This window comes from Lissotriton helveticus, chromosome 1_1 (assembly GCF_964261635.1).
Source record: "Lissotriton helveticus chromosome 1_1, aLisHel1.1, whole genome shotgun sequence".
NCBI lineage: Eukaryota > Metazoa > Chordata > Amphibia > Caudata > Salamandridae > Lissotriton > Lissotriton helveticus.
Window position 1 is genome coordinate 1,120,779,578 of NC_136057.1, and position 27,850 is coordinate 1,120,807,427.

A 27,850-nucleotide genomic window follows, 5' to 3' on the forward strand; every position below is an offset into this window, starting at 1 on the left:
TGCTCCGTGTAGGATATGTGATTCAACTAGATACTTTAGACCAATCTTTCAGGCCACTCACCTTGGACCAGGCATTACTTCCATTTAAAGTTCTTGCCTTGGATGCGCATTATGGACACACAGCACTTGCATTTAACAAGGACGGTGTAAACTGTTTGCAGGCTGCATTTGCTTGGGGAATTACCAAGCTTTGCTGGTTAAATGGGTGTAACCTATTACTGACAGAAGGAACTAGCATAAATGCGGAATTTAAATACTTCTCCTTATTTTATTTGCCTTACCCTGTGCATTTAAAACATTCTACAAAGTACACCAGTGGATTTTAGAAACCTTTTTTCTACCCCATAATATTATACTCAACATGTTTTATTTTTTTTATTTTTTTTGACAGTCGCTCCCCAGCCCAGTGTAAACTAAGATCTCCAGCTGGTACCAATATGTTCATCTGGTACTGCATGATGAATGGGTACACTGGTACAGGGGCCTCCTATGGGTAGCTCTGGAGCTACAGATAGCTCACCAGTACTCTGGAAGGGTCTCCTCTAGGTGCAATCAGGCACAGTTTGTAATTGAGGGTGTAGTCTCATTGAATAAGGCACTACTACTTATCTCTGGAATCTTGGACTAGCAGCCAGGCAAACCCAGTGTAGAGCCACATGCTTGCATACAAACTCACAATGTGACAGCCTGCAGGACTTGCAATATGGCCGCCTGTCTCCACTCTGTTTGCAAATGTCACATGGATATTTGTCACTTTGCAAGCCCATTCTGGCAGTGACCCAGTGAGCAAGCTGTTCATGGAGGGGTTTTACCTAAAATGTAACTGGCGTTTTTGATAGAAACATTTGTATTCTGAGAAAAGGATATGCTGGTGTTTGAAAGCAAAATGATTGAAAATCCAAAGCATGCTTTAAGCTTATCTTCGTATCAAACATAGTTCATGCTGTGTGTGGGAAATTTATGGTTGTTAGCATTTCGTATGTGCCAGAGGACACTCTCTGTTGGGGCTGTTATTCATTAGTCATGTGGGCGCATTTTTTATTGATAAAGCTTTTGACGACATTGCTGTTGGTAACCCAGTCTTATGCTTTGAGGTGTTTTTTTGCCATCTAATTTTTTATATTGTTCAGTATACACAGGATATCACCACGTCATATCATTTCCTCCAAAGTAACAAGATAAAGGGAACAAAAATACTCTCCCCAACTACCCCACTCCCAGGGCCGTAGCCAAAATCCCCCCATGGGGAAGGAAGACACGCCTGTTTTTATATATATTTTTTTCCCAAGATTTGTGTATCTGCTGATTTCTGTAGTAAACTCTTTTTGTCTTTTTTTTTATTTTTTATAAAGCTTTTGGGCTCAGGCCACCAGGACTAGGGGAATCTGGGTATTCCTTTAGTGGTTTGGCTGTAGTTTTCTTCAAATCCCTATTGGAAATTGCATAGGGAAAATGCACCACTTTTGCTCTGCCCCTTCTTTACAAAACACCCTGAAACTTTACAGACAGTAGCTGAAGAGATTATCGAAGTAGTTTTGAAAAGTTTGTGAAGATTCGTCAAATGCCACAGTTATTAGAAAACCAATGCTTTTTCTATGGAAACTAGGTCCTACCTAACTAGAACTACTTTCTGGTGAGATCTATATAGTATATATTATTTACTTGCTCTTTAACCCCTTCCACACTCATGACGAGCTGGGCTCGTCATGAGGTAGCCTCCTCGCACGCTCATGACGAGCCCAGCTCGTCACGTAACATGCGCTTTACAAAATCTCAGCGTGCGAGCGGAATTCCGCCCGCACGCATGCGGTTAAGGTATAAAGAAATGGAGCTAAGAACGATAAAGGACTTGCATGATTTTCGTTATTTAGTATTCTGGATAAGAAAATTAAGCACTCAATTTTGTGACATACATCTGGTGCAAAGTGTGGGCACTGTTGTGCCAATATCTGAAATGGTCACTGCTACAATATGTTCAAAGGCATTAGTAGATCAGGACTCTTTTTATTGATCAAAAGTAACTCTCATTATGCAAAGGGTTGGAGAGCCCCTGCTCCATTAATCACAATTTATCATGTGCATCTCATGATTATAACCTTCAACTTTATCTCAATAGAATCTCTCACACACATGCGTAATCTTACTATCTGCTTACATCTGCTCTCCTTTGATTTTATGTACCATAGGAAGGGCATGCCTGGTATCTCCTTTTATTATGTACAAAGCTGTATGATTCCCATCATCTACAACAATGTAATTGACTTGCGTGTGATTGGTTGAGCATCCTAAGTGTAGGCGATGCAGCATTTTAGTCTATTTAAAAGTAAACCGATAATGACCGACACAATCAGAAATTTTAGTACAGTCTCATTTATCCTTTTTTTTTTTTTCTCTGCTCCACAGGTAACAGTTCTCACATTTTGCTTCACAAATGAAGCCATGTAAAGCACACCCACATCGATTTGGCCTGATACTGTCTTCATCGGATCCACTGCGACTCTACTGATCTTTCTGAAGATTAGGACTCACCAAGTGCTCGCACAAGGAAATCAAGCCATGAGCAAAGTACGGGACGTGCGTATGTGCTGGACAAGATTACTATTTATGCACCCTTTAGCCTGCCGTGCCAACAGATGTGGAAGTATCTGGAACTGCATGCAGGACAATGATGTTGGCAGACAAGAGCATGCATCAGGAAGCGCCCAAAATATTTGATTACAATGATAAAAAACATCTAATGAAATATCTTTCAGCTAAAATTGCCTTCCCTTTCAGCATTGTACCATGACAACAAACTGAGCGAGTTATAATGGCTTTGCATTTACAAGCCCAGAGGAAACAACTGTTCAATGTTTTTCATATGTACATAGAGACTTCTTTGAACTTCCTTGCTTATGCACTGGAAACTGCAGATGTAGATGAGTTGCCAATGTATGTGGCCTAAGAGTGAAATGTGTTGCGTGGGTTATGAGCGAGTATTCCAAAACCTAGTTCAGTGTTGCTCCTCCAGTGGATCCAAAGATTCATTTACCCACTTTGACACTTTATTTATGCACCATTGCCATGTTTAAAAAAAGAAAATTCCCCCAACCAACTCTCCTTCCCTGCCTTCTTGTTGGGTTGACCCATGGATAAAACAGTGGAAGGCAGTATTGTGCAATATGTGGAGATCAACGGCGAGCTGGGCTAAAATGTGACCTAAGGAGATCATTTGTTTTGTTTTCCATTTCATGGTGGACTCTGGGTTAATCCGAGATGCTCCTCTCTATTGATCTGCCCCGGACAGCTACATTGCAATTTGGAATGGCCTATTATCTGCTTGGGCTGATTGGATTTCAGTGGGCGCCCCATGGAAGTGGCTCTGAAAGACCTTGCTGAGTGATATATATTTTTTTTTTTACATGGTTCCATGACATAATGTATGTTATTTTTAACCAGTGCCATATGGCCTCTTTCTTGAACAAATCTCCCTTTCCCTCCCTTTTTAAAATCCTTGCTTTTGTAAAGTATCTTAATTCATGCATTTTTATATTTTTATACTGGGTACATATATCTGTACAGAGAGAATTTGTTATGTGTGTTGTCCCCACCCCTCAGCTTAAATGTTATGAGCAAATGTAAAAGAACATATTCTAAATACCGATTTCGGTTCCAAGCCACAGCACACATGGTTTGTTGAGGATGACCAAAAGCAATGCAAAGGCATGTCCGCTCTGGTTGGAGTTTCTCTCCACAGCTGACGAAATAATGAAGCCAATATGCATTGGCTAAAATAATGATGTTCTTTTTTTGGAAAGACTCCTCTAATAAAAAGAGATTAGTGGACCAGAGGAAGGATGTGTTCCTGTTTATTCATTTGTATATTTGCACGCAGTGCTTTATTTCGGTTTAATTAAAATGGGTCATGCCGATTGGTTCTCCATTTTTAACTCAAGCAGAGATTCGAAAATCGGGGTGCTTTGAGTTTTGACCGGACAACCAATTTGAATAAATGAAATTGACTCCACGTTTTGCATTGGGTTCAGAAGGTAAGGTTACTTAGAAGCCAGTGAGACAAAGGGAGCAGATTCCAGTACTAGGCAGATTCCAGTACTAGGCAGACAGATATCATAAAAAGAGCGTCTGCCGACTGTTTTGAACAGGAAGACTTACTCCACCGAAGGTTCTTATTTCTAAACAGTAAATTTACCAAACAAACAAAAATCTGGCAAATGTATTGTTTAATTGGCACTGCCTCAATGATGGTTTTCCTTGGCATGTTATGAAATTGTGCAAGGCCGGAGGAAAGGGTGCAACAAAGGGCTATTGAAACAAAACCTACCTAAAGACAATCCTCGTGTGTGAAATGTATTTGGTACCACATCACCATTCTCTTCACCAAGCACCCATCTTCTCTAATGATTTCTGCGTATGTTTCTGGCACAATCATGTTAGGGCACTCGTGATGTTATTTTGTGGGTTAAGTCATTTCTCACAAGGATGCTTTTGTGCATAGAGGCACTTCAGAGCTACAAATGTGTTCCAAGATGCAAATGTCTTTTAGCAAATGCGGCAGAGCCTTCTGTTAGCACTCTTTGCCAAGAGTGATAACAAATATCAATTAAAGCATCCACTGTGGGTCCCTCTAATGTACATGCTGCTCATCTTATAATATGGCAACGTTTCTATATCATATTTAGAGAGCCTTGATTTTTCGTGGCGGTCCTCGAAACTGCTACACCTATGTTTTCTACTCACAAACTGCTGTGCTCTGGTTTTATTTCGCATCCTCTCCCTTTGCTAAAATTACACCTTATTGATAGTGTTTTGTGTGAAGCTTCGAAATTCCCCAAACGTTGTGCAAAAGACTAGAATACTGCACAGTCAAAAAGCAAACCCTATTAAATGCTGTTGTGCAGTGCACCCAGCGGAGTAACACCAGTGTAATGGGTCTTAGCGCAAGCATGCGAAATGGGCTACCTACCCCAGATTTAGGAAGGCAAATATAGCCATGCTTGGTGTGCAGAGAACCCCTCACAACCTGGGTTCCGGCCGGAGGGTACAAGAAATACCTGCGTACCCTGTGTTCACCCAAAAAAGGAGAGAAGTCGTTTTGGTTTGCAGAGGAATGGAGCAAACATGTTGTGATGTATGCCATTAAGTTGTACAAGCTCTAAAAATGGAAGCAATTGTTGCTTTTTTTATCACTTGTGAAGCAAACTAATTTTGCTTCATTTAATCTCTAAGCAGAATAAATAGCAAACTTGTATTTTACTCTTGTGTTCTGATGCCTTTCTTTATGGTTAGTGGCGCATACTAATTTTGTATACACATAATATAATATTGAAAATTACTCCATCCTTTGACACTACTGTAGGGTTGATAACAGAGACCACTAGGCCCATGTCACTACCAATTTTCAGGTCCCTTTGAGCACTGAAGTGTTTTTTGTTAGTTACCTCTCCTGACATCCCACTTGTGACTACTATAGTCCTTTATAATTTCTTGGACTGACACGTCTCCCCCACTCATACTGAATATCAATTCCATGCATTTTCCTCGTTTGTTTTAGGTGCTCAATCCTATTATTTCTGAGCCTCCACTATTGGTGAATCATCAGTTTGTTTGAATGTGTGCACCTGGTCTACTGTTTACTATAGCCTTGTCAAAGTGTCTCAATCAAGTCTCCCTTGCTTGCTCTCAGTTTGCACCACAATAGACCTTGTTGTCCTCCTTCATAAGAAACCTGTTATATACTCCTAACTGTGTCAATAGCTTTTTCTGGAGTGTCTTCAATGTATCTCCTTTTGCAGAGGGGACATCCAGATCTGTATATTATGTTTCGATGAAGGTCTGATGCCCAAGTTTTTGTTAAAATGTCCTTTCCATGCTTGTCATACTTTACCCGCTGCCCTTCCTGGACCCAAGAATTTCACGAATTGCCTTAACATGGTCTTTGTTTTTTATAAAGTCATTGGGTTAGTTAACCCAAATGTTCCCTCCTATCTGGTGGTCTGACTCTCCCTTCATCTCTTATTGCTCCTGAAGCACCATCAACCTCAAATTGACAACTTTTCAGATGATCCTATTAAAACTCACCACTTACCTATTACTAATTTCCAAATCTTGATGCAGTTTGCACAGAACATTCTTGGACATGTCTAGAAAAACCCTGTCATAATTTTTCCTCCCTTTTATCGAGTCCGTGGTCACGCTGTCTGGAGGTAGTGCAGACTGCCCACTGTGTACTTATCACAACCATTGGTGTAAAAAAAGCTTTCTGTCTAATTGTGCAGGCAACTCATGCAGTGGCCAGCACTGATCTGCACCCTAATTCTAGTGGCTAATTAAGAATGAGTGAATTCCTGTATGCTCTATAGTGATTTTGACAGCAATGCAGGTTGCTCTTTCACTATAAGCAGAATAGAATCTTAAGAGTTTTCTTTATTATTCCATATCCATCAGATGATTCATCACAGGCACGTGGTTGTACCTTCTGCAAGTTGGTTCATCTTAAAATCAAACTTCAACATAAGAAAGTAGGTGACTAATACTTGTATGTAGACATATATTGTGCCCCAACCATTGCAACTTCTTATGCTACTCGTGATGCCACTTAGACACGATTTATGTGTTTTGTCACCCCGCAGCCCTAAAAAATCAGCCACTGTTCAATCAAGGCTCGGAAACTGCTTGGATTGAGGTGGGTGGCTACATTTAACACCCGCAAGTCTCCATACTGGTCTATTTAAACCAGGAAAATAATTAATCTTTGACAATTTTGTTTATGGCCAGTTGTGTTTTTAAAACCATATCAAAAGTTGTTTTCATTTATCCCTTTGCATCCAAAGTCTGTTTTTGATGTTTTTTTCTAATAATACATATATTTATAAATTTAAAAAAACCTGACTTGACCAGCATTAAAAAAATAAACCTTCCTGTAAGATTTTAAACTGTGCTTCTTATTAGTCAAATTACATTATGCTGGGTTTAACATGTCAATGTTACCTTGTCTAACAAATAAAACCAAAGATTATCATACCAACGTATTTTGGTGCACTGGAATACTTGTTCATCCATGTAATCAAATGTAGTCAACTTCCTCATGAACAAATTTAAGTATCTCTTTTTAATTTAGTTTTTTGCTATGTTTCATAATCCCTGTGATAGCTAACACCTGCAAGAATGTAGGTTGTTCAGATTTTATTTGCAAATTCTGGCGTTTTTTAACTATATAAATATCATGGGGAAATTAAACACTTGCTACAAACCTAAACATACATTAGTCTTTATGCATAAGAAATTACTGCTCTGCCATAATTACTGTTGCCAGCATTACTAAAGGCACTGGCTGAAACATGTCGACCAACACTGGATGTAGGAGGTCTTAATCTTGCCACCATAACATCCACTTGCCTTGTTTTTAACCGCTAACGGAGGCCCAGTTATTACAATTTAATTTACCCTCGGGTACTGGGACCACCGTTAAGCCGTTTTAACTTCACTTCACAATCCACCACACTGCACTCTCAGTAAAATACCTGCTCCGCTGTAATCAGGCGTCGAAGCACACCCGGGACATACTTGGTGTCACTGGGTGGGCCCGATGATGAAGCATGCCACCAACTAGGTTGGTGGGTGAGGGCTTCATGAAAACACCCAATACGTGCCTGCTGATAATACAGTTCAGAGTCCTATAAATGGTCACACTTAGATAGTCCTTGTTGATAACATATAAATCCCTGGGGATACGGACTAGCTAACTAGTCATCTCTCTCTTGATACGCCTATAATTACTGTTGCGACAGGCGGTAACCTCTGCAGTATTACAAATACGAACTACTGCAGGCAGTGTGTAATAAGTCAGTGTTCAAAATATATCTATCAGTCCACTTATTTTATTTAATTGCAACTTCTCCTCAATGGCAGATGAAGTAACACTGCAGCAAAAAATAACACTTCAAAACTGAAGTGCTTCGTTAAAAAAACATTGCTTAACCTTCAAATTATGCCACCTGTTAATATTATAAATGTTAAGAGCAGAGCTCGTCATAAGATGGACAGAAATTTCAACCATTCTCGGTTAGCATTTAATTCTGTAACTAGTGCTACTGGCAGTAAAGCAGTTGCATCTGATGGCGCATTTACACCAAAAGCAATCCTTTGAAGTGAAGTTTACTTTTGGGTAGTATTGCTCCCCCTTTAGGAATAGGCAGTATTTTACTGCCCTAGCCATGTTGAAGCCTATAATGCCCTCTCGCATTCTTGTTCTCTAATGTGTATTGGTCTCTGCCTGGGTTCCTCTCTGTGCTCTTTTACATGGATCTCAGTTGCAGAAAATGTCAATACTTCCACTGTAATGTGCAAAATACTACTCCTTTCTGCAAAAAGAGTAAGTTTCTGACCTTGGTGGCACGTATGCAAATTTTCAGTTATGTCTAGAGTGTTCTTTCTGTAGTCATTCCAACAGTTTTCTTGAATCTCTGTGCATTTAGTTGAGACCATGTTTTTAGATTCACTGTTGTATATTATTTATGTCTGCTTTTCTGTGCTCCTAACAGCCGGTTAATGGTACAGTACACTGCAGAACTGTGTCACGGTATAAATGTCTATTTAATAATAAAACCTTGCAAGCAGATCAACGGTACTGCACTTGTCTTTTTATGTAAAGGATCTTTTTTTTAGAAGAGGTTAATATTTTCAAACCTATTGTGTAATTGCAATATACTAAATAGTGTGTTTATACATATAGTTGGGTGGAAGGCAGTTGTATTTTGTTGGCCTCTCACTTTTGTGCATCAGACATGTAACCTGATAGATCGGTCAATGCGAATACAATGCCCCCACCCCCAAAGCATTAATATATTATAAACCATATATTCTAATGCAAACACTATTGTAATACAATGATATTCATTTTCAAAGTCCCCTTTCCTCATATAACATTTTCACAGTTCTGTGAAACACGTTTTTCCAATACATTTTGGGAGTGTATTTTGTAAATAAAGTAAACCGCGAGTAAGACCATATGAAAGTTTAATTGAATCATCTGGTTGACTTCACAGTACACTTTGCATTATGCTGCAGGATATTCTTCTGGGAAGAATATGGTACCCTGGGGGAAAGGTGAGATGTTCTTGTGATTAGGCTGGTCCAACAGCAGGAACTCTCCAGGAGAGAGTGATTTGGGGATTTTAATGAGAGTAAGTGGTTGAACAGCATAAAGGCTGGCACAGTGCTTTTCCTCTTAATGGTAATTAGCAGTAATGCTATCTGATGTTTGCACTTTTTGTAGTCTGGAGGGGCATTGCTGCCACGTGGAGGAGGGGAAGCTATGCAACGCCCCTTATGACCCTGTTCTCAATGATTCATGCCCCTGTTCTCAATGATTCATGCCCCTGTTTTTTTGTTTTGTATCTGAATCTTTATGAAGTCAATCCATTTTCCATGTTATAAATTCTCCTTCTGCATGAACAGTTGAAAACTACACGGACTGTAATGTTGATGGCTTGCTGAGACTGCATTGAATATTTCAGTGACACCTGAATAGTTTAGAATGTTTGAGATAAAGAATATTTATTGTTGGTTATGTACTGTGAGGGAGTGTTGACCTATTTTGAGGGAGTTGTCAACATTACAATACAGGTGGCCGCCATGTTCGGACTGAAGGTTGATGTTAAAGAGAGCTTTTATAAAATGTGATATGTATATATTTGTCATTAAAATAGATGTATGTCCAGATTTATTTTTTACTAGTTTGAATTTGGAATTACTTTATATACATATACTTTATTGTTCTAAATAAAGACTTCTATGCACTGCCATATTTTTAGTGTCTTTCTTGAAGCATGTTCAAGGACCATGGATGAGTTCACATTTTTAAATCCAATTCTAAATGCCTTCGAATGAATGATCAATCCTCTAGTATGGTTTGATCATGGAGATAGTAATATGCCTTATATTGCCCAAAGGTAAGCAAAACTTGTCATTTTGAAACACTTCCGGGCTAATATCACAACTGAACAGTGACACAATCAATGTAAATGGGAGCTTCGAATAAATTCACTGCGCAATAATTTAGGTTGGCTAAGACCATGGTGTAGCTACAGTCCTGAGTAGTGTTTCACAAATGTATTGCCTACTTAACATATGTTACCACTGAAGTTAGATGTCCTAAAATGCTCAATTTATGCACCGGTAACCTGCCTTGCAGTCACTCTTCCTCATCCAATCCCTTACTTGGCAGTCATTTCCACCTCCTAAGAGCAGTTTCAGCCGCTCTGATTTTGAGCTGTTGGACCGCATACCCCAGTTTGGTAGTAAAATGCTACAGGGTTAGAGAATCCACAACTTGGTAGGGTGGGTAAGTGGTAAGGACCTGTAGAGAGGGACAAGGAAAAAGGAAAGATGACGTTAAATTGCAGAATTACCCAATATCCAGCTTACTCCTCCCAATATTTACATGGGGCAATGATCTAGCATTATAAGACTTCATTCCACATAGATGCACACTGTGTGGTTCATACAAAAAAGGATCTACTGCATCTGAGAATTTATAGCCACCAGCATGAAAAAAAAAACTTTACTCCAAACAAAAGACCGCTTACAAAAGCAGCAGTAAACCGGGTAAATCAGAGGCCCACATTTGAGCTGGGCAAATGTATAAGACTTCCCACTTGCTTTTCCAATCAAGGTGCCTCAACCTTCCTAGACATCTGCCTGAATACTTGAAAGGTGAGAAATATGAGCAACACCATAAGAGAGCATAAAATAGCCCCGAAAACAATGACTTTGGCCCACAGGAGGCCTTCTAATCCTGTCCTGCACAATCCAAATGTGACTAAAGTTCAAAGTGCCTACTTGGTTTAAAACATTCTAGGTACACTAACACTGACCTTCTGATAGCCAGAATACAGAACAGCACGCTTCTGAAGGTGAGTGGTCTAGGAAGATGAAGATAGTACCACCTCCCGAGATGTGTGAAAACCTCCTTGCAACGTTGGCACGAAGGATCTACTTGGAGTCGAAGAGAATCTGAAGAAATTACCAAAATCTTTCCTAAAGAGCAATGATGTTGTAGGTAATTAATACTAAGAGACACACATTTGTAGAAAGAAGTTGATATTCAGAGAACAAATGGTTCAGAGATGGAATGGAAAACTGTAAGGCCGAAGGCGAATTCCGAGCAGATAGCAAGCTCATAAAAAACATACTGTCTAATAAACAGCTGCTAAAGATCTTGGCTCCTAGGGGTTGATTTTATTCTTGGTTCTCATGGCTCCCTAACTGGCCTGTCTGATGCTTACAGAGCACACAGTGCAGCTGGGGACAAAACAAGGAAACAATCCATCATGTTAAAATGACCAGCCTTCCTGAAAACTACAGGTTGGGAAAGAAAGGCTTATTCTTGGAACAATGGACTGTAGAGTGGTGAAACTGAATTGACTGTCCCTGTCAATGCAAACATTCATCCCTGACCCAAAATGTGAAGTACCGGAGGATCAGGAAGGAGAGTAGAGGAGAGAGATGTGGCATTTTTGTACATTGGGGTTGCTGTTCTGTTTGAGATGGGGAAACAAAACCCTTTGTTGCCGCTGAATATACCAGTAGTGTCAGTAAGTCTACAGTTGAATATAAGAGTGGGGGAAGGAAAGGCATAGAAAAGATCCATTAATCACTTCACGGTCATGGCATACAACTAACCTGCCTTAGTAACTGTATTCTCCGAACAAACTTCAGAATGCCGTTATCCTGACTGTGGAAAATAGGTCCACACATGGGGACCGAAACGTCTAACATACCTCTTGAGAGATATCTGAATTGATGAGAAGTTTGTGATAATGACCTCAGTTCGGTTTGTCTGTTTGAGCATTGACTACCCTATTGATAGTAGAGGAAGTTACTCCTCGCTAGAAGTGCTGATGTGTTTAAACCGCTCACTCAAATATTACTGAGGCTTTTTGGTTTAACGATCCTAAGTTTACTGCCCCATGGAGGTTCCACGAACGACCTTACTGGCATCTCTAGTGATAACTAATGATGAAGTTAAACTTCAATGGAGTACCTCTGGTTAAGTCGTATTTTAATTGCCACCACCACAGATCTCCCTTGACCTCCTTAGTCACATGGACCTGGATTCTGATGCTTGAGCTTTGCTGCCACCATGAAATGAGCCCCCAAAGGTCCAAAATGTAACCGTGCAACCATTTGCTGCTGCATCCTGGGCCCCTGCCTGGTTTATTCCTCCTGATGCTGAAGCAAAACCGTGAGAGGGATTTCAAGGCTGTATGCTTGATCTTCCAGGAGTAGGATAGTTCACAGGTCCGTGTAAAACCAGCCATCAATAAATACTAGACTGTTGCTGGTGGGATTTATTCAAGTTGATAAAACCATGCCATATCATTCCTTACTGTGCTACCTCTTAAACCAAACACAATTGAGCTACTCATTCAGGTCAAGGAATAATAACTTCCTGAGTTGTAAACAAAGGCTAGCAGCAAGCCATTATCTTCATACACCCCCAAGACATAGACTTGAGGTTGAGTGCAGTAGATACTGAGGTGTTCATGTATGCCATTCCTTTTATTTTGTTGGAAGTTTGTATGATGTAAGTCATAGTATTACAATGTTCTTCTTTGGAACAGTGCATGGCAAGAGAGAAGTGGTTGGGAGATCTAATGGACCGCTTGACGGGGTAATGTATTGCAAGTGTCTAGGACTGAATAAAGAGTTGACGTTTTGCCTCTTGCGTATTCATTGTGTCAACTTAACAGAGACCAATCCATCACCCTGGCTCCCCAACAGCACTTTCACTGTGTCACATAAATATGAAAAGGAAATCTGAATTGGAGGGCTATATTAAGTGAGGTCTGAAGCTGCCTTGCTCATAGGTCATTAGATTGTTTGCTGTTCAGTTGCTGCTGAGGGGGGGGGGGCTATAACCTGCAGGTAGAAGCCTCATTGTGCCTGAAACCACAATAAAGCATATTGAATACTTTTTACAGAACCCACCTTATGTATACACTTAAATACATTTCCTGGAAGCTGGTAGTAAGGGGCTGTTGTTAACATTACAATGAGAAATGTAGCCGAGCAGTCGGGGGATGTTTGGTTGATAGAATAATGTTCTAGAGCAGAAGACCACAAAACACGGTCTTGCACCAGGTGAGAATAGGGCCCAGTCCTATATGAGATGCCCAGGAAACCTCCGTGTAAGAGAAAGAATAGGGGAAGAACAGCTTCCATAAGTGCTAGATGAAGGCAGTCTCATCCAGCAGAAATAGGAAAAGCTATTACACTTTTGTACATCTTCAGATGGGGAAATAAAAGAGACTACCATATGCCCCAGCATCCATTCGATCAATCAATCCAGGGTTTGTAAAGCGTGACTATTTACCCGTGAAGGTCTCAAGGTGCTTTGGGCAGCTCTGTGGGGTGCAGTATATTGTTTTATTTCTTTTAAATTTGAGGACCTGAAACATCTCACTACTTTTATTTCCCCATTTACAGAATTATGTTCATGTACAAATCAAGTTGGGAATTGTCGATTTTAGACTAAAGAAAAAACATTTATCTATCCATATATAGATGATTTGAACTATGGACTTGTTGGAGTCCATGGAGCAGGAGCGTTCAAATGAAGGTTTGTTGCGATAATGTTGTGGTACATAGAGATTACGAGACTCTATAATACAGGCCATTTGCATATTATAGTCATGATATAGCAAGTTTTGTAACTTGGCTAACTTGGGGGTTCTTGAAAAGTGGAGAGGAGACCATTATGACTCCTACGTTTATTACACTTATTAATATTATTATGGGGTCGAGCCTACGAGGATATAACCCCTTTAGTAGAGAAAACCAAAGCTCTGAAATCAGAGCAAAATGCATGTGTCATAGATGGCATCTTTCCTTTCCTGGAATCCCATAGAAGTAGAATTTATCAGTAGCCAAAACGTGTATTTAATAAACATCGAGGTTTTAATTCAGCAAATGAGATATTGAGGCAATGCCCTTCGAATATCTTGTTGTAAAGTACGTCTTAACTTTGCTCTAAGCTGATTTACCAACTAATTCTTACATAAAACTAGAAGTAGATGTAGCACCATGAACGGTGTTCCGGAACAGTAGAAGGTTAATGCCATATTCGCGTTTAGTTGCCAGCTTGGGAGAAGGAGGTTTTGGTTGGTGGATAATAAGATTAGGGCACATAAATTGTGGGGTATGATTTTTGTTTTGTGGATTTAGATTGCGATTTAGCCAGTGCCATTTTTATGGAAGATCCAGTCAATTGTGAGTTGTTTGATGTGAAAGGCAGTAAGTGAAAGGTTTTTGAGCTGGGACTCGCGAGGTCCCAGATTTTATTGCAAGCCTACCTGCAGCATTTTATATATTCTGGCAGAGGGCAAGTTAGTTTATGTGACAGGAATTACAGCAACTAAATTGACATTTTACTCTATATCGCAAACTCAACCCTTCGTAGTTGTAGAGCACTGCATTTAAATATGAAAGGTTAAAGAAGTATATAGTGATACACTTAGAGAGCACTGCCATAGCAGGAGTAGAAACAAGTGAACTGGGAGAGAGATGGCATTATCATGCAAGAAGTGAAGATTCTTTTGAGTAGGGGTAGCAATGATGAAAAAACACGAGTAGAAAAAACAAATAGTTGAACAATTTCAGAACGTCATACAAACTAACCCCCAGATTCATCAAGAACACATTTTGCTATTCCTTAATAGCGGAAAATACCGATTCGCTATTAAGGAATAGCAAAATGCTATGCATCAAGAAATCACTAAAAAAAAGCGATTTCTAATAATTCCTTAATTGCGACTCGCAAATTGCGAGTCGCAATTAAGGAATATCTCCCCATTCATTCCTTCGGGCCTAGAGGCCCATAGGAATGAATGGGGAGACAATTTCAATTTGCTAATCGCAATTAGCGATTCTCAAATTGAGATTGCGATTTCAAGGGTGCAGGGGTGTCCAAAGGACACCCTGTTGCACCCCTGAAATTGATGTGTGCACATATGTTGCGCACACACATGCCCTTAGGGCATGTGTGTGCGCAACATGAAACTTTGAAAAATGCACTTTAATGCATTTTTCAAAGTTTTTTGCAAATTACCATGAAGTTGTACTTCATGGTAATTTGCGTGCCCTAATAGCGAATTCGCTATTTTTTTCACTTTCATGCATTGCATTTAAGGAATCTCAATTTGAGATTCCTTGAATGCAAAGAATCACAATTTAGCGAATTCTTAATTAGCGATTTTTGCATTTAGGATGATGCATCCCAAATGCAAAAATACCGGTCGCAAAGGGGCAGATTCTGAGTATCTGCCCCTTTGTGAGCGGATTTAATCTTGATGAATCTAGCTGTAAGAGTCCAAGCAGCATTTCTTGGAACAATGTGCGAGTGCTTTCGAAAAATGATTCGCAATTGCAGGAGTAAAATGAACAATCCAAACCAGGAAGATGTGAGCTAGACATAACAAAGTACACACGAGGGGAAAACAGGATGAGTGTTTGATAAGGGGTAATTGTAGAGTGAAGATAAAGATGTTGAGTAGTTAGTTCATGAAGATAACCTTAACGTGTAACCTTAAGCTCATAGAGGAAGATCCTGGTGGTAGAAGTGGAGGATGTTGACTTCTCAGCAGAGTGAGACTTGAGCAGTTTCATTAATGTTGTCGATCTGTTGTGTGATGAACAGCCTTGTTCATGACGGAAACTTGACTTTTCGACTCCACCCAGCTTGATGTGGAGGCTGCTATCCTCATCATTTATACTGTTCACCACCTTGATGGGCCCGCCAGGAAGGGAGGAGGGGTGGCACTTGCATGTAAACAAGCTGTTCAATGCTCCACACTTGTAGGTGAGGAGATCGAAGGGGTGGAGGCCCTGGGCTTTTTTTTATTCTAGCGGGTATTTAATTGTACGCCCCCCCGCATCCCCCACCCAAAGCCACGCCGGAGATTTAATGAAATTACTTGATGTGGCTTTGGCCCATTTTATTGTGCAGTATGCACATTTTATTGCACTTGTGGATTTTAATATTCAAGGTGTGTTGAATAACAACTCTTGCTCTGTTGGCTGGGATTTCTTCTTTGAATCTCCCTCAGTTAGTAATTATCAATCTAATTTTTTCCAACTTAGAAAGAACTCCTCTTTCTTCTTCCTATGTTTTCTATGAAGACAGTGGTCCGTGCCCTTATTACTTCAATGCTGGACTATACTAATGCCCTTTATTTGGGAATTCCTGACTTTTAATGACTAGATTTCAGGTTGTTCACAATGCTGGCACTTAGCTCACTCTTCGGCTGCTGCGACATACACCTATGTCTTCAGGTGTGCTTTCTTTACTTTGGCTACCTGTACAGAGGAGAAATCTGTATAAATGTTTAGTTATGACTTATTATTCAAGGTCGGCCCTCAGTAATCGACAACGAGACTCTGTTTCTATTCTACAGCTACGGCTTTCTGCTCTTCCCAGAGTTCCATTCGTTTCCTTCCATATCTTGCCGCGAAAGCCTAGAAGGACTTCCCGCTTGAAAACTCCTCTTTAGATTTTGAGTCTTTTAAAAACAAAGAAAAAATTAAAACCTGGTTAATTGCTGTGGCTTAACTGGCTTCTTGATGCTAGTCATTGGCTCCAGGACACTCTAAGGAGCATCTCGGCATTTTATGAAATCTTCTATCCCAAAAATAGTTCCCTGGTCATGAGTTGCTAGGTAACTCATGTGATGGATGATTTGGTGATTTTTCTCTTTCCCACCGCTCCAGAAAGATGCTTTCTGATGAGGCTGGCAAGCATGACTCTGTGGGAGATGGCACTGGGATAAGGGAGGCCACTCGCTTTAAAAATCCTCCATGTCTAAAGGCGATTGTTCGGCCGGATTTCGTTGCTATCTGCTCTGTCTTTTTGCTTAATTCTTCTCCTCGGGGGCTGAGCTATAAATACAAGTCTGATGCCACCAGGGTCTAGGAAAGGGGGGGGGGGGGGGGCCCTCCCCAACCCAATTATTAAACCTGTCTTTCACAACACAAATATGACCTCTGCTGTCCTTGCTATGCCATTGCCGATACTTGTGAATCTGTTGGACTGGGAGCAACCAACAATCACCCTACATTGAAACACTCATAAGGGAGATGAATAGGACATGAAGGGTGAAAACACAATTTTTCCTTAAAGTGGCAGTGCATAGGCTATGCACTGCCACTTTAAGGAACATTTGTATAGGGACATCCTGTATGCAACGAATGTTCTCAGAGGAACAGGTACACGCTTTGGTGTATCATCAACCCACTCCTGGGTTCAGCCCAAGGGCCCAAATGTCAGATACAGACTGAAATGAAGTTGAGCATGCACAGGGTGAGCACTGGGCGTGGTTTACTCACTGACACTATGAGACTGGATGTCCAGGTGGCAGGTAGTGTGCTGAAAACAGAGCCGATGGTTGGCACTTCTGTGCTAGGTGATGTTCGGAATGTGGGAATGATCTGTCACAAGAAAGGAGATTCATCTCCCAGTGTGCCTTCTGTGATTAGTGAATACCAAGGCACTGGCGTGCACTAACTGCATCTACTTTATGGAATCAGCCGGTGGTGTGAGATCAGGAATCTTGAATGCGGCCACTGTATACCTCCACAATCACCAGTTTCGAAAACCGACAGGAAGGCCTGAGGTGCATGATCCACCTTCTCGAGTCTTTCAGTCAGTAAGTAAAGTGGAATTCTCGATTAGTTAAACACAAATAATGCAGCTGTTCCAGAAAAAAAACAATAAACTGAGCAACCACAGGGCCATCTGTAACAAAATATCTTCTTGCAATGCGTGATGTGACCATCCAACAATGTTGTGAGTCACTTTTTATATAAACTCATTCAATGTGGGAAAAATAATCTGATCATAGATGTTTTCCAGCTATGTTTAAAAATCATTTTTTGACTGAGAGCATACACAATAATATCTTTTTTTAAAATTGGAACATTTACAGTACATAGCTGTTTTTACAAACCCCACTGTGAACAACAATGTAACACTAACGTTCTGCTAGAGGATTTTGATTGAGATAGTGAATTGAGATGAGACCATGCTTGAATTTTATATAGGCGTCCTTCGTGACTTTCCCTTGAACACAGGCCGGAAAGACAACTCACATGGCAAGTAGGCACAGAGCAAGTACTGGGAGGCCAAAAATCCACATACCACCCCAATTCCTTGCCTGCCATCACCGGAAGGGTGAAGTCGGCTGATGCAATAGAAAGCCTCACCCAGAACATGTCCCTCCTTGGCCATACAATGCCCATCTTTGTGAGTCGCGGGTCTGCAGGCAGCAGGCACTCCCTTGATGCTTAGCATGTTTGGGGAGACAGCACTTACACACTCTCTTCTGTCCTTGTGTACTACAAGTATCAATGCTCTCTTGTTTTCTTCTGCTCTCTGTCAGACCCACAGTGAAGGACAGTGGCGGCCATTGTATGGGAGACATGTTTGGCTTGAAGGTCATCGGTGAAGCACTTGTAAGTCTAGAGGCTGGATGTTACTGCTGCATATATAATATTCCGAAAGCAAAAGAACTATTTACAGCATGAACAGTGGCCTGCCAGAAAGCTGCTGCATTCCAGGGCGTGACCTTTTGAGGAATGGAGCTGATATATGTAAACACGTGTGTTCATATATGTCAAGCTTAAGCTGTAACTCACATTTACGACTGCCGAATGTCGCCCAAATGCGATTTCATTAACCGAACATGCATTTTTACAGAGTGGCATGTATCAGATGCTTTTCATGCTGTCGCTTGGAGCGTGTCTCATACCAGTAGGTGAGTCCAATAACTATGCTTGGCAGTTTTTGTCCATGAGCAAAACATACATTATGCCAATATTTACTTAGTGGAAAACTGTGGTAAAGTGAATCACAAGTCCGTGTACGTTTGTTATTTAAAAAAATGAAATTTCCCTAAAACAAAAGTTCAGTTGAAGGGACGTTATCGTTAGGATTCCAAACAGAAAACATCTGTCAGTTATGATAAGGGATGTAGCATTGAACCCCTTAAAAGCATTGATGTGAAACTCACGTTACTAATGACATCTACGATGACATCAAATATCATACCACTTGATGACTTCACAGATTTGGTTATGAGAGCTAGGACTCTAAGAGCAGGAAGTGGCAATAAGCATTTGCAATGCAATAGGAGCATTACTGAAAGTTTGAGCAATTGGCATTGAAACGATAATGCAACGCAAATACCTCAAACATTGAGTAATGTGAGACCTATTGCATTGCAAATGCTTGTCTTTTTGTGCAAAAGGCTGTATTCTGTCACTGTTAAACAGTTTAGATAGGATGATAACAGACTTCCTACATGACAGTTTAACAATGTGTGCACGTGCCAGTTAACATTCGGGCGAATATAACATAAAAGTATACTTCTATATGGAGAAATATTACGCAGAGCTACATCCACTTGCCTGTGTATATGTAGGAACTGTCATTTCGAGATATCTGGCAATAACAACAAACAAAGTATTGTGAGGAAAACCAGCTCAATGAATTGAGTAATTGCCATGTTGATGACGTCTTGGTGTGTGCAGCCGATGGAACATGTGAATATTGTATGCTTGGCTGTGGCGTCGTCTACCATTTTTATCACCATTTCTCTTGCTCCTATTATTTGTACTGGTGTTCCTGAGTACCCTGGGCTGCGGCTTGTGTCACCGCTGCCAGGACAGCCCTCATAGAGCCAGGCTGCTCCCGGTGCCTGCCCCGTCGAGCGAATATCAGCTGCTTCAGCGGTGCACTTGTTGAGCTGCTCTCAGGCTGCAGCTGCAGGACGTTCCCCTTCACAGCCATGCCAACAAGTACCAGGTTGCTGCCAGGGAAGGATGGGGCCATGTTATGTGTAGTGCAGTTTCACACCGACAGACAGTCACTGCACCAATGAAGCACACCCAGGGCACAAGTCCTAAAAAAAGAAGTGGGGGGGACGCTGTCACCGGAAGTGACGTCACAAAAGGAGGCTTGCACCAACTGGCTCATTGCCTCCCCTCGGTCACTCCTTAGATGCGATTGCATCTGAAAAGTCAGCGCGTGAGCAGCGTGCTGTGAGCTCCGAGCTCCTCGTCGCAGAGAGGCCAAAGAGTGAAGTCCAGCTCTTTGGCAGGGGGATGGCGTCCACCCGGTAAAATAAGTGGGGGGACGCCGACCACCCGCGTGGTACCCCGACTCGAGCCCTGAGCACACCCCTCCCTGTTCCTCAGCCGAGGTCAACCTGGCTCACAAAGGAGTGTCGCACAACCAAATGCACCTCTCTCTGCAGCTGTGGCCAATGCTTGCAATGCTGGGTGGGTGAGTGTCAGGCCTAAGGCCAGGCCACTCTTCACCATCTAACATGTTAGTTTTATAAGGGTTTGTTGCAGTGATATCTCTCTTTCTCTCTCTCGCTTTTTATATGCTGCTTCGCCAATGTGGGAAGCGAGAGGCAACTACTCAGGTGAATGGCAACGCCACTGTCCAGGGCTGCAGGCACCACAGGTCTCCAGATGCTGATCTATTACAATGTAAGATATATCATTTAGGCCGCCATGGTGACACTGTTTACGGTCGTGTTTGCGACCTGCAGTAAGATAGGACAAATGCACAACATGTGTGTGTAAGCTTCACTATCTATAAGACCATGATGGCTTGTCCGAGTGCGTGCAGTTAAATGAACGTGAGATAATAACGCTACCCTGGCCAAGTAGCGTTTGTATTAATTGCAAAACGTGGTCACAATATAATTAAATTCCTGATTAACATTTTCACTTTCACTCTTGCGTATGTGAAATTAATAATTTAAAAGTGACCTGTTTTTTTTAAGTGTTACCAATGACCAATTTATTGTCCGTATTTTTTAAAAAAGCTTTTCCCTGTTCAATAAATCACGAGACACGTGCGCCTGTTTGAGCATTTTTTTTTGCAGTTATTTGGCGCCAGGAGCACGGCCCTGAGCAGGCTTCTTTCTATACAGGATTTATGTATGTAATCATAAAGTTGAGCGTGCAGACAATGGGCGTTTTCGGCACCTGATCTCGGAGTTTCACCTGAATTCATTCACTGACGAACTCAGCATAGTAAACACGAGGAATGTGTCCTGTTTAATAATCAATGCTCATATCTCACCGCATTAGATTTGTGGCTGTTTTAACACCCCGGTCGCTGCTGTGAAGAACCCTGGGAGCTGGCTATTTGTCCAGCAGGGTGACAGAGGTCCCCCTCGGCATCATTTCTACCATGGCGAGACACAACACCTTGGTACCAACATGCATACACACGTTTCACCTGCACTGTAGTCCAGGCGAACATGCCTGCACACGAAAGGCGATTCCAGGACTGGCCCATGTTCTGCACGGATTCACAGCTGACTGACTGCTGTGCTGGGTGGATGCCTGCAATAAAAGCCTTCCTGTTCGGTCTCTGTGCTCTCCACCAAGTACCCACTACAGGGCGCCTCAACACTTAATCGTCCCCAGGGGCCCTCACTTTTCAGAGTTTGATAGTTCAAGACCTCTGCCATTATTCTTCAGCGGCTAGCTGGTACCACCGTCAACGCTATCTAATCACAGAGCGAGTAACAGACCAGAAACAAAACATTTGGCAGAGGGTGTGGGGACCTTCAGCACAGAAGCAGACTGTAAGGAAGTGAATGAGCCAGGAAGGTTTGGAGGAAGGGACCCAGCCCAACGAGAGGAACCTAGCGCAGCAGTCAGCCTGAGGGAGAAATGCAAATAAAAACCCAAGTGAGGAAAGGGCATTGTAAATGTGACAAGCAGCATGATTTTCAGCCCTGCTCATAGAAACAGCACTGCAGCAAAGCTAAGCTGAGAGCAAGAATGCTCTGCAAAATAAAAGGGAACCTTCACCCAAAATGAGCAGGAAACCAAGGGAAAAAAGTCACTAGGGAAACAGATAAACAAAAAAAGCCTAATGATACTGTAGTTACTCCCTGCTGCTGGGAGGAATGAAAGGATAAAGGAGGGACGAAGAGGCTGGACTGACCACTAGCAAGCAAGGATTTTTAAAGGAAACTGCAACAAACAAATCCAATGGGTTTAAGCCCACAAAAGAAGTATACTAAAGTATACAAGAGGCTGTTCACTTTCACTCGACCTAAAAATGTGTGCTCTGCTCCCAATGGCTGCTGCATAAAGTCAACGGATGAGCCCTGCCTGCTTAGTGGGAGAGGCTAAGGTAGAGCATTATCAAAGGTAAGGCCAATCTCCCAGGGAACATTGGGCTCAGGTGTTGGTAGTACGCAACAGATTTCATCTAGAATCTATCTCGTCTTTGTAAGACTGTGCATAGCAGGCATTGCGAAATGTATGATTCTCACAGAGCCTGCCTGACTGCCTACATTTATATAACACCCCTGGCCAGTGAGCTGTCTCTTGCGACCTAGATCAATAAGATTGTCTTAGAATTCTTTCTGAATTCCAGCAGTAAAACATAGCTTCTAATCTCAAAGGGAGGATGTTCCAGATGGAAGAGTCTTCAGTGGAGACCGATTATTATTTACTATTATTAACTCATTGTAAGGTGCACAAATCATCCCCAAAGGGATCTCTTGGCGCCCAGGGAAGGAGGCAAATAGAGGAGAGAGGGATGTTCACTCTTTAGAATAGCCAGGTCTTGACTCTTGAGCAACTTTTTAAATTGTACAAAGTTTGGACAGGCACGGAGAGGTTTGTGGAGCTCATTCCAATATTTGGGTGCCAGATAAGAGAACGCTCGACCCCCCCTTTTAACTTTCCTAATTCTCCTGCCACAGAGGAGGCTGCGATTGCTAGATCTAAGTTGTCACCCAGGTTGGTAGCGTTTGATTTTGTTAGTCAGATGAGCCGGGCCCAGCCCGTACAGAGACTTATAGACCATGCAGAGTAACTTAAAGATGGCATGCTTACTTACGGAAAGCCAGAGTAGAAAACGCAAGAGAGGGAGAGAGGGAGTTTGTGCTGCTTTGTTAAGAGCCAGACAGGCTGCGGTATTCTGTACCACCTGCAGCTTAGATTGCAGGTCTTTTCTAATTCCTACCAACAAGGTATTGTCGTAATCGAGGCAGATCATAGGGAGCGACTGGATAAGGGTCTTTATAGCGTTCATTGGAATCCAGGGAATGAACTTTCTGAGTAACCTCATGGTCCCATAGCAGGTGCCTGCAAGGATTTTTACCTGCTCTTCCGTAGATCAGCTACCATTAATAGTAATGTTGTTCTGAGGAATATTTTGGTGAGACTAGTTAGTGCTAGAGGCAAGATATCTAAGGGACAGATAATGAAGGCATTTATATGTTGGAGAAATACATTAATCTGATTACATTCAACTTCAATAAGCCAGTGTAAGGACGCTATTGTGGGACTTCAGCATGCACAGGGACCTACCAGCTAAATTTTAACATACTCACCTGGGCCCATAAACCATTCACACTTTGAACTAGCAGTCCTGCCTAACTAATTACAAATTTTAATCACCCTATCAGCTCTTTGAGGACTTATGCCTGTAAACCATGACTTACCAATCCTTGTCACCCTTACGATAAGTCCTGGGGATCGAAAAGGGAGTTAGTTATTAAACAGGCAGTATTTAAACACATTTACCTTTCCTGTAATAAACCACAGACACTTGGGAAGAAGTTTAAAGGATTTATCTATGAAAGATTTTTCTGAGTCAAAGTGAGTAAGCCACAACCTTGTGACGGTGAATTTTACAAGCAGGAATATAACCAGTAAGACATAAAGTTTGTAAGAAATCGCAGTAACACCTTTAAACATTGGTACCTGGGAAGGGTGATGAAGAGAAATAGCACAAGGACATACCACGTGGATTATATTTACCTAGAATGGTGCAATGATCCAATCCTGGTCATGGACTGGGGCAAAAGACCAGGGCCAGGCTCCCGACTAATCAGGTGCCCACGGGACAAGACGGGTGCAGATCAGGACAGGTGACCTCCTCTAAGTGCAACGCCAGCGTCACACCCCTCTCTCTAGGAAAAGCCAATTAGTACCTGTTGGAAAGTGGGTTATTGGTAGGGGCAAAGGTAGGTCTGCCACTGGCAATAAGGCCACTAACACATGATAGGACTCAGCATAGGTCTCAGAAAAGTATTCCTTTGCTCAACCCTTGGTAACGTGGCTGCGAGCAGACAGGCTTAACTTCAAAGACAGGTATGTAAAGCATTTAAAAACACCATTTCAGTAAATAATTAAGACACAACACAAAATAAAAATCCAACACCAATTTATAAATATAGGTAATATTTTTATCTTTTAAATGACACCAAAACGAAAATAATCCACTGTAGGGAACCAGAGATATGAATTTTTAAAGATTAGTCACTTTCTAGTGCTTAGAAACCAACAGCGCCCCTTTAAGTCTTTTTGTTTTCTCTGTCAGGGACACACCTTTATAAATTGTTCTGAAGAATTCTCACCACTGTAGTGGGCCGTCTTCTTCAGCAAGCAGGGTCCAGTTAGAACACCTTCCTGGCGTTCTGCTTGCAGGTCCCAAAGTATCCAACACACAATCCAAGGTTCTGGAATCTCCAAGAGGGTCCTTGAAAATGTGAAACTTCAATGCCACAATCCACTTGAACAAAACCCTTACAAATCCACTGTACTCCAGGCTTGGAATTCTTTGTGGTGCTGTCCAGGTGAGCTCTGTTAACCTGTTGCTTGCAGGGAGTCCACTCTTAGTCCTTTGGCAGCAAGGTAATCCACAGGGCTGTAGTTTTAGATGGTGCAGTCTTCATAGGTCATGCCTTAGAGTTCCTTGCACATCAAAACCTTCAGCAGGGCACTTCTTGCTTCATTCAGTTTCAAGCAGCAGATCTGGAGGGCTCTGCCCCTCTCAGATACTTATTCAAAATTCTCTGGGTCAAGCACCAGGTCACTGCTGACCAATGAGAGCAGGGCAACTCCTCCTAGTTATGACCACATCCTGTGGAGTGTGGCATTAGTTTGTCCCAGAGTGCATCATCCTTCCAAATCCATAAAGGCTGATTTTCCAGCAAGGAGGTAAGAGCTGGCTAAACACACCCCCTGTGATATCTCATTTCCATAGACCATCCCAGTAACATCTGCTAATACCTTTCTTAAGTCTAGTCCTGACTCTGGCTCATGACTGTCTTAGTGGACTAAAACCCAGGCCTCCCTTCTGCCTTTTAGGAACGTAGTTTACGATGCCACCTCCTGGCCTGGTATTCCTATAGAACAGATCACTGCTCTCCCAGCAGCCTGGCTAATCCACTTAACACTGGCCAATCAGGGCAGACCACTGAAAGGCTGAATTTGGACTTACAAACAAGAACGTCTCATAACTTATTGTATGTACACTTTAGGAGAAATTCAACAATATAATGTTGTTGGATTTACTACGACCATTCTGGGAAGTCTTTGAATGGTCCGGCTAGTCCTCTCCTATCAATATTTATTAATCAATCACTTCCTACCATGTTAACCTATGGGCCATGGGGTTTGCAATGGGGAAAATGACTTGCGCCACTTTTGTAGCACCAGGGCTTATAAAACCATATTTTATAAGTATTTCCCTAATTTCTACCGGACCCCCACCCCCTGTGCAACTAGGGGAGACTTCAGGGGTTCTGAATCTTCAGAAATATTGCAGATCACCCGTACCCAATTCTTCCAGCATCAAAGTCGAATTTGAGCACCTCTTTAAGACAATGTGGGGAGTGAAATGTAAAATTTCACTTTGCTCAGGCTTCTAAAAATGTATTTTATAAGGGCACTCCTTATAGATAACTTAACCCCCGTCCCTGGGATACCTAGGGGTGACCCTGGGGGTCCCTAATATGCAGAAACATGGTGGGTTTTTAATTTTTAATGGCCCCTACCCACAAAGTCGAGTTTGGCCACAATTTAAGGTTTAACAGCTGTCCTGGCCACCAGTGCAGCTTTTAAACTGACCTCAGGCTTCAGCACTGCACACATGCTGGTGCAGAGAATCTGCTGGCCTCTAAACTTTCATGTCCAAGGATACTGGAGACTTCTAGGTAGTTTCAATCCCCTGCCCTATTACATACTAGGGGCTTAGGTGGTAGGTCATGCCAGCTATAGGGGTACCCCACCATACTATAGTGTACCCTAGTGTATGTTGGGTGTCTTAACTGTGTTCTAATGTGTTCCTTTTGGCTTGGTACTGACCCTGGTTAAACAGAACCCAGGGTCAGTCAGAGTCAGTTACCACCAGTTCCAGTCAGCAAAAAGTTGGGGGGTGCCCAGGGCACAGGATGACTTTGCAACATAGCCCCCCCCCCAAACGAAAGGTGATGGGTTACTAACCTACACCCTGGTAGTCCTCATCGGCTAAGTGGAAAAACCTGTTAAGTTCATCTGCATTGGCATGGGCAACCCCAGGTCTGTGTTCCACAGTAAAGTCCATTCCCTGGAGGGAAATGGACCACCTTAGCAGCTTGGGATTCTCCCCTCTCATCTGCATGAGCCACCTGAGAGGCCTGTGGTCAGTTTGAACACGAAAGTGAGTCCCAAACAAATATGGTCTCAACTTTTTCAGTGACCACACCACAGCAAAAGCCTCTCTCTCAATGGCACTCCACCTCTGCTCTCTGGGAAGAAGCCTCCTGCTAATAAAGGCAACTGGCTGGTCAAGGTTCCCTTCATTCAGCTGTGACAAAACTGCACCAATCCCTTGCTCTGAAGCATCAGTCTGAACTACAAATTCTTTTGTGTAGTCAGGGGCCAGTAACACTGGTGCTGAACACATAGCAGCTTTCAGAGTGTCAAAAGCCTTCTGACACTCTGGGGTCCAAATCACCTTTTTGGGCCTCTTTTTAGAAATCAGTTCTGTTAGGGGCCCCACAATGGTCCCATACTTTTGAACAAACCTTCTATAGTACCCTGTCAGTCCAAGGAATGCCCTGACCTGAGTCTGGGTAACAGGAGCTGTCCAATCCAAAATAGTTTGTATTTTAGCTTGGAGAGGCTGTACATGGCCCCCACCTACCAGGTGGCCCAGGTACACCACAGAACTCTGCCCTATTTGGCATTTACTTGCCTTAATAGTCAGGCCTGCCTGCTGCATGGCCTAAAGCACTTCCCTTAGGTGGTTTAAGTGATCCCCCAGGTAGAACTGTGTACAGCTATATCATCCAGGTAAGCTGCACTGAACTGTTCCAACCCAGACAAGACCCTGTTCACCAACCTTTGGAAGGTGGCAGGTGCATTCTTTAATCCAAAGGGCATTACCTTGAACTGATAATGTCCCTCTGGTGTGGAGAATGCTGACCTCTCCTTTGCTGCATCAGTGAGGGCAATCTGCCAGTCACCTGAAGTCAAATCAAAAGTACTCAGGTACTTAGCAGCCCCTAACCTATCAATGAGCTCATCAGCTCTAGGTATAGGTGAGCGTCTGTCTTTGTGACTGCATTCAAACCTCTGTAGTCCACACAGAACCCTAACTCCTTGGGTCCCCCCTGAGGGTTAGGTTTAGGTACCAGTACCACTGGACTGGCCCATGGACTCTCAGATGGTTCAATTACCCCCAGCTCCAGCATCTTAGCAACCTCAGCTTTAATGCTGGCTCTGACATGGTCAGACGACCTGTACAGTTTATTTTTGACAGGTCGACTGTCACCAGTGTCAATGTGGTGCACACACCACTCAGTGATGCCTGGGGTCAGTGAGAACAGGCCAGCAAACTGCTCCAGCACCTGCTTACAGTCTCTGTGCTGCTGGTCTGTCAACTTGGGAGAGAGCACAACTCCCTCCACTGACCCATCTTGCACATTAGTGGAGAGGAGGTCGGGCACAGGCTCAGTTTCCTCCTCCACACCTTCATCAGTGG

General features: G+C 42.4%; 1 protein-coding gene across 2 annotated transcripts in view; it reads left to right on the forward strand.

Annotated features, from left to right (window-relative positions):
* The window catches only part of KITLG (KIT ligand), a 144,551-nt gene extending 134,748 nt beyond the window's left edge, over positions 1-9,803 (forward strand). For both annotated transcript variants that reach the window (XM_078678841.1, XM_078678850.1), the window contains one exon: positions 2,404-9,803. The gene's annotated coding sequence lies outside the window, so the exon portion shown is untranslated. The remainder of the gene's footprint in view (positions 1-2,403) is intronic.
* The last annotated feature ends 18,047 nt before the right edge of the window (positions 9,804-27,850 follow it).